We start from the raw sequence: 8,406 nt of genomic DNA, 5'->3' as shown, positions 1-8,406 counted from the left end.
GTTCTTAGCCAAACTTGGAACTGGTTAGAAGAGTGAATCATGGTCCAACCGGTTCAACCGGCCGGTCCGGCTTTTAAAACACTGATAAACATATAATTTTTCTTTTTAAATAACATGTTATCTAATAAATCTAATCTGGGAAATTTTAACAAAAAAAAATATTATTTTCTCACATTTTGAATCAAAAGGTTTAAAACAAATGTATAAGTAAAAATAAATTAGTAGTGGAAAGTTAATAGGTAGATAACTCATATTAGGAAGATTGTATGACAAATATAGTACCCAAAAATTGGAGAAAGACAAAAACATAGATAACCAATACACGAAAGGAAATGAAGATGCATAAGCATTATTTAAATTTTGAGTAGTGTGTTTATAGTTCTTTCTAGTCTATCTCAAGCCACACACGTCTTCTTAACCACCTCGGAAGATGAGTTGGCCGTCTTCTTCTGCGCACACCAACTAGATCTGTATCAGCATTGAACGCTGCCTCACCACTGCTCCCTCCAGTTTCCACCTTAACACGAATTGGATTGCCATCTGGCATGCCGTCCCCATCATCATCGCTACCTATCTGTTCCAACCAGATGGTCATACATACATTCAAATGTAAATAGCGAAACAACATAATACTCATTATACTTACGTTGTCGACAACGTCAGGGACTGGCACACGGTCACGTTCATCGAGAATGAGCGTGATGGTGAATGTCTGATTGCTGTGAAGTTATATGTACTAACACTGAATTGGAAAGTGTATGACTTTGCTTCTATATGGGTAGTAAATGGAGGCATCTTAAAGTCCTCAGGGCTTACTCCTTCAGCCTATTTGGCACAAGAAGTTTTGTAGATGTGTTAGTACTTGGTAGATGATAAACACGTAAGGAGACAGACGTGTATCTTACCAGCATTTAACCAGCTTCACTTGCTCTGAGGCTATGTAATTTCGTCACTACACCATTAAAACAAAAGGATGCACCTTCAGCAGTACCATCAGCAATGGTCGTCTCCACGCGATAGCTAAGGAAAAAGCATAACAAAGGCAAAGACAAAGTATTGACACGCATGAGTATACGTACGGAGAGAAATATTTATAAACTGTAGGCGTACCGGAAAGTCCCGACAGCATGAGCATTGTCGCATCGCACAAACGCAATAGAGGAGACAGTGTGCTGCAATTTTACTGCATTTGGAGCATGCAGCATAACACCACCCTTTGTCCATGTCAACACGAGCAACTCTCCCGGTACATATGAAGTCAATGTCCTACATGTTGGATATCAGAATCACAAACAGAGCCATACCATTAACATCTACAAATTAAGACAGCTAGTTATTTTACCTAGGATGGAGCAGTGATAATAAATAATTAAGCTCAGCTATTGTCAGAGGCTCAACCTTTGCATATGCTTTCAGCAGTGTTGCTGCCAATGGAAGATCAGTGTCTCTAGCGACCAACATATATAAATATACAGTGTTCAGATAGCTTAAGTATATGAATGCATGAACACACATACAATAACTAATTAACTTACTCATAGAATCAGTGTCCCCCTGCATTTGTGATATAAACTGCTTCATATATTTGGAAGGGGGATAGCTATAAAACCAAAAAGGGGATCTAAAAGATACATGATCTGTTTTCCTGCAAAGAAAAGGAAGTACCTTTGAGTACAGCATTTTGTCACGCTCCTTCATGTCTGCATCCTTCTTCTGGAGCTCTTTGAGCTGAGAATATAAAGCACTAACAGCTGTCTGTGGAGAGAACAACAAACCATAATCATCAGCAAGATCATACTATCAATAAAACCAATACGAAAAAAACTCCTAATGTTCAATTATACACCCAGGATGCTGAATGCAAATTCAAATTCAAATCCAAACATTCTCACCATCACGACCAAATCCATTCTCCAATCAGATCAATTTTAATAAAATGGAGGCATCTTAAAGTCCTCAGGGTTTACTCCTTCAGCCTATTTGGCACAGGAATTTTTGTAGATGTGTTAGTACTTGGTAGATGATAAACACGTAAGGAGACAGACGTGTATCTTACCAGCATTTGACCAGCTTCACTTGCTCTGAGGCTATGTAATTTCGTCACTACACCATCAAAACAAAAGAATGCACCTTCAGCAGTACCATCAGCAATGGCCGTCTCCACGCGATAGCTAAGGAAAAAGCATAACAAAGGCAAAGACAAAGTATTGACACGCATGAGTATACGTACGGAGATAAATATTTATAAACTGTAGGCGTACCGGAAAGTCCCGACAGCATGAGCATTGTCGCATCGCACAAACGCAATAGAGGAGACAGTGTGCTGCAGTTTTACTGCATTTGGAGCATGCAGCATAACACCACCCTTTGTCCATGTCAACGCGAGCAACTCTCCTGGTACATATGAAGTCAATGTCCTACATGTTGGATATCAGAATCACAAACAGAGCCATACCATTAACATCTACAAATTAAGACAGCTAGTTATTTTACCTGGGATGGAGCAGTGATAATAAATAATTGAGCTCAGCTATTGTCAGAGGCTCAACCTTTGCATATGCTTTCAGCAGTGTTGCTGCCAATGGAAGATCAGTGTCTCTAGCAACCAACCTATATAAATATACAGTGTTCAGATAGCTTAAGTATATGAATGCATGAACACACATACAATAACCAATTAACTTACTCGTAGAATCAATGTCCCCCTGCATTTGTGATATAAGCTGCTTCATATATTTGGAAGGGGGATAGCTATAAACCAAAAAGGGGATCTAAAAGATACATGATCTATTTTCCTGCAAAGAAAAGGAAGTACCTTTGAGTACAACATTTTGTCACGCTCCTTCATGTCTGCATCCTTCTTCTGGAGCTCTTTGAGCTGAGAATATAAAGCACTAACAGCTGTCTGTGGAGAGAACAACAAACCATAATCATCAGCAAGATCATACTATCAATAAAACCAATACGAAAAAAACTCCTAATGTTCAATTATACACTCAGGAAGCTGAATGCAAATTCAAATTCAAATCCAAACATTCTCACCATCACGACCAAATCCATTCTCCAATCAGATCAATTTTAATAAAATTTACTCTATGCAAATAAAGTTAGACTCCTGTACATTGCCTCTGTCATTACAATTATTTGAAAGTACTTTTCTAAAGCTTTGCAGCCTCCTTTCTTCCTACTGATTGGAAAAAAAAAACAGATTGAAGGCTCTAGATAAAGAGCTACTTCTCATCATATCAACAAACCCCTATAACATCATCTTCTGGAGCTTCCACCACCGTTAACAAAGGTAAAAATGCCAACGACCCTTAGCCACCTCCACGCAGCGTCTCATCCTCCTCTTTAACCACAAATGATTTCATGGAAAATCAATTAAATCATCACAAAGACTCAAGAAAATTAAAATATATACCAAAGAACCAGAAGATATGTACTTGGATTTGAAGAAATCTATAGAAAAGATGGTTGAGCACGGGATTCATCATGAGCCGGAGGGGATCGGTACATCTGTGTCAAAGTAGAGCACGGTGATGTGGTTGTCCTTACCTTAAACATGGAGATGAAGCGAAGGCGTAGGAGGTCGGTTCCTCCGTGTCGAATGACAATCACAATAATCAAGGGAATTTAGAAGGATGTGTTGAACCTCGTTGAGCGTTAATGAAGGTGAGGAGTTGAAAGAAAAAAATTGTGTTTGCAGACAAAGTTGAGAGAGACAACGGAAGAAGATGAAAGGGCTCAGAGGGAGATTGCAGTCTTGCGCGAGAGAGAAGAAGATAAGGGTTACGGATGGATCGATGCGTCTCTCTCGTTTCTCTAAAGCTACGGGCTTACGGGCCAAGCATAACGAAAAAATAAGCTAGCCCATCAGACGTGGAATAAAAAAGGTGACGTGGAAGCATGAGAGGAGCCCTTATTCTCCTTTTAGTATTGTATTGATACTTTGGATTAAAACGAATTAACATTTGAATGCGTTGAGATTGTTAAAACTTAAAAGGAAAAAAAAAGCAATGATGCACACGTTTATTTGGGTAAATGTGAACTCTTTGCTTCTAAACGAAGCCACTCTGTAGACTGTAGAGTTAAGTTGATGCTCTTTAAAATAAAATAAAATAAAAACTGATAAAATTTCAAAAAAAATATTATTCAATTTGGATATAAGATTGAAAAATCTATTCGGCTGTAGCTTTAGAATAGTTTAAAAATCCAGAATATAAGTAAGATGGGATCATACTTGGATTTTCCAGAGAACTTAGGAGGATCAAAGACTAAAAATTTATAGTTTTATTCAGGACGTTTAAACAATATAGTCAATGGATGGACGTTCAATTTTTATCAAAAGGAAAAAAAGAGGTGGTCATTAAATTAGTGACCACCGCTTTACCAAATCGTGTAATGTCTTGATTTCGATTATCGAAGACAGTGGCATAATTTTAATGGAGTTTGGGGGAAAATGTAAGAGGCATGCATTGGAAATCATAGGATGAACTATGCCACAATAAATAGGATGGAAAGCTTGGGTTTAGAGATCTTACGGACTTAAATACGGCTATATTAGGGGAACAATTTTGGCGCTTGATCGAGAAGCCTAAAACCTTATTTTCTCGAGTTTTCAAAGAACAGTACTTCAGGAATGCATCACCCCTAGAACCTATTTGGTCACCCCTAGAACCTATTTGGTCATACTCATCGTATATGGATGGTGTAGTATAGTATCTACTAAATCTCTGGTTAGCAAAAGACTAATCAAAATGGTGAGAACAAGATTTTCTATTTCAATATGGACTGATCCTTGGCTCTCAACCACTCGCCCGAGACCAGCAAACAGAAATTAACATAACCTTTATTCAAATCTCACAGTCGATTTTCTCATCAATACAACGTCACGGACATCGAATTCTCAGGTAATTCAGTCTTTGGTGGATTCGGGGGATGTGAAGGTCATATAAAATATACCGTTGAGTCAAATTTCAGATGGTTGATCGCGATGGTTGGCATTTCACTAACAATGGAAAATATACGGTGAAACATGGCTATCAAGTGGAAATAGTAAATCCAGACAGAGAAAAAATGTTGTCGGTATATGGACTGGCATTCAATCCTTTAAAGACTTACTCCTAGAAAATTCAATGCCCAACGAAAATATTTTTTTTTATGGCAATTAGTGTCGGGTTGTATATCGGTTAAGAAAAGTTTGAGTGCAAGAAGTATACAAGGTGATACTCTGTGTGGAAGATGTGAAGCTAATGAAGAATCAATCAACCACATGTTTTTTTAATGTTCCCCGACAGTTCAAGTTTGGACTTTCTCCAAGATCCCATCGAACCCATATACTTTCCCTTCTTCGTCGTTATTCGAAAATATGGATTACATGTATTTAAGGCCTACCTCGCACCTGGAAGACCATCAATTTGCATGGATTTTATGGTATTTATGGAGAGAACAAAACAACAAGGTTTTCAGTAATATAGATTTAGGCCCCAAAGATACTCCAAATTTGGCAGAGAGTAAATCGTTACTTTGGGTCGAGGCACATGCATCACTCACAAAAAGGATTACCCAATCTAGGAAGATGGAAATCAAGTTTACCTTCAACTCCAGGTAGTTGGTTTTTACAGATGGATCATAGAAAGATAAAGATAATTTCTCGGAACATGGTTGGTATATTACATTATAAGGCTTCGATGGACTAATGGGTGCAAAGACAAACTCTCTCACCTTACACTCAGAAATAGAAGTTCATATGGACAATGAAATGTATGAGGAACTTACGTGAGTATCATGTCACATTTGCAACGAATTGCTCTAAATTAGTGAAGATAGTTTCAGCACCAGATGAATGACATGCCTTTGCAACTTATATGGAAGACATCAAAATCCTAAAATGAAGTTTTAACCACTCTGAGATCATTCATATACCACGAACGGAGAGTACTAAGACGGATAGTCGCGCAAAGTGCCAGGAAACAATTGTCTCGTCGTTCATATAGATGCATAATTACCAGTTTAGTTTGCGGAATCTTAACTGTGAGTCTGTATATATTGATACAAAAAAAATAGTCTGTATATATTGATACAAAAGAAAAAAAAAAGCATTGTAATGCATATTTATTTAAACAAATGTGAATTCTTTGCTTATAAATGAAGTCACTGCGTGTAGACTATAGAGTTAAGTTGCGTGTAGACTATAGAGTTAAGTTGATACTCTTTGAAACAACCCCAATTTTTATTTCAACCGAATTAAGTGATTAATGATGAGTATTTCTTGTTGTGTTTATGTCCACTTTGAGGCTTTTGATGATAATTGGCAAGATTAAGAGAATCCGATTCCAACGATGAATCTCGTGAAGGCATTATTATTTTGTTAAGACAATAGTTTCAATAATTGAATAAAGGGAAGTGGTGGACAAATTGACTTTAACCAGCTCAAAAGACCAAATAAACACATGCGAAGTGTATCTTTTATAACTAGCAAGAAAAACATTAATAAAATCACAATGTGATTGATACCTATCATTTTTTTTTTGTCAGCTGTGATACCCTTTCATAAGTCGCAAGTGTTTTGTTATAGGAGCGTAATATTCATTCATACCACCGCTAACGAGGGTAAGAGATATACAAAAGGTATGAATATATCCTCAAAAAAAATATATTGAACATATCCTAATTATTTTTTGTAACATAATAATATCCTAATTTAAGAAATAAAAATGGCGCATTTTTAATATAAAAATGCAAAATACTCTTATTTCCTGTTTCTATGATTTTCTGAAGAGGACAAAAAAAACAATAATGAATGTAGAACGTGGACATAAATAAGTCTGGAAAGTAAAATAAAAAATCTAGGGCTTTTTGCAAAAGTGACTGGAGTCAAACAGAAAACTAACCTTTTCTTTTGACTCTTTTTTTTGAGATTTTAACCCCATACCTGCATTTTATCTACGAAAATGCCATTAACATTTTGTTTTTTTTTTTCGAAAATGGCTTCTTTACTGTCTCAACCTCATCTTCTTCAAGTATTTACAATATTGCCACTGCAATGAATAGTGGCAACAACCTTGTACGAACTGTTTGGAGCTTTTAATGCCCTTTAATGCACGTAAATCTCTTTACACTCTCTCTGTTTCAATTGTTATGAACTAAAAACAACATTTCTTTCACTTTCTCTCTATATTCATCCAAAAAACTCAAGCTTTTGATTCAAAATATGGGCTATGGTTGACAGACCCATAATTCTTTCGTTTTTACTTACGGTTGCTTTCGTTTGAGGTTCTGGGTGGTTGGAGAAGACCATGTGTGCAAACGAAGTCATCTCACCTAGTTTAAGGTACGAATTTGAATTTTTTTTCAAGATCTGTTCGCGTAGAAGACTTACTAGTAAGTCATCTGTATGTAGAAGACTTACTGATGAGTCTTCTGGTCAAACGGACGACTTAAATTAAGTCGTCCAGCTTTGTTTGTTAAAAAAAACACTCCAGACGACTTATATATACGTCGTCTACGAGAAACGGGCTAGTTTTGCATTTGACCGAATCGTGTCAGATCTTTGACTATTTCTGGACGACTTATAATTCAGTCGTCTCTGGGAAAGTTAAAATTTTAATATTTTATGAAAACTTGACGACTTACGTGTAAGTCGTCCTAGGTTAGTTTTGTAATTGAAAAATAAAACTTCATAATTTAACTTTAACCAGACGACTTAATATAAAGTCGTCCCTCCAGAAGACTTAATTTAAAGTCGTCCGGGGAAAGCAAAGTCGTCCAGAATTTTTCCCAATTTTCTGGTCAAACCTTGCTTATCCCGGACGACCTTAAATTAAGTCGTTTAGCTGGACGACTTTCATCTAAGTCGTCTGGAGAAAGTTAAATTTCAAGTTTTATTTTTCAATTACAAAACTAACCTTAGGACGACTTACACGTAAGTCGTCAAGTTTTCATAAAATATTGAAATTTTAACTTTCCCAGAGACGACTGAATTATAAGTCGTCCAGAAATAGTCAAAGATCTGACACGATTCGGTCAAATGCAAAACTAGCCCGTTTCTCGTAGACGACTTATATATAAGTCGTCTGAAGTTTTTTTTTTAACAAACAAAGCCGGACGACTTAGAATTAAGTCGTCCCTTTTAATTTTCAATTGCAAAAGTGACCTCTTTAGACGACTTACCTTTAAGTCTTCTGGACGACTTAATGCTAAGTCGTCTGCGGCAATGTTTATTGAACTTCTTCATTTTCTCTATGTTTACTAATGTGTTTTATTTTGAATATTTGCAGATGATTTTTCAGTTACATGCAGTGTATGGAGAATGGTTGTTGAGAGATTTCCGTTGGGATTTTGTGGTTGATGATCTCAAAGGAGCAAGATTGTTTTTATTGAATGAAGATTCAACACATGCTGAAC

General features: G+C 36.6%; 1 long non-coding RNA gene across 1 annotated transcript; it reads right to left on the bottom strand.

Annotated features, from left to right (window-relative positions):
• Positions 1-938: 938 nt before the first annotated feature.
• LOC125588926 lies at positions 939-6,798 on the bottom strand. Its single transcript, XR_007325114.1, has 3 exons — positions 2,262-6,798; positions 2,057-2,171; positions 939-1,976 (listed from the first exon to the last, which is right to left on the bottom strand). It is a non-coding gene; the product is annotated as an uncharacterized LOC125588926 (long non-coding RNA).
• Positions 6,799-8,406: the final 1,608 nt, after the last annotated feature.

Source organism: Brassica napus, chromosome C6, assembly GCF_020379485.1.
Source record: "Brassica napus cultivar Da-Ae chromosome C6, Da-Ae, whole genome shotgun sequence".
Classification (NCBI taxonomy): Eukaryota; Viridiplantae; Streptophyta; class Magnoliopsida; order Brassicales; family Brassicaceae; genus Brassica; species Brassica napus.
This window is presented reverse-complemented; position numbering and strand designations above follow the sequence as displayed.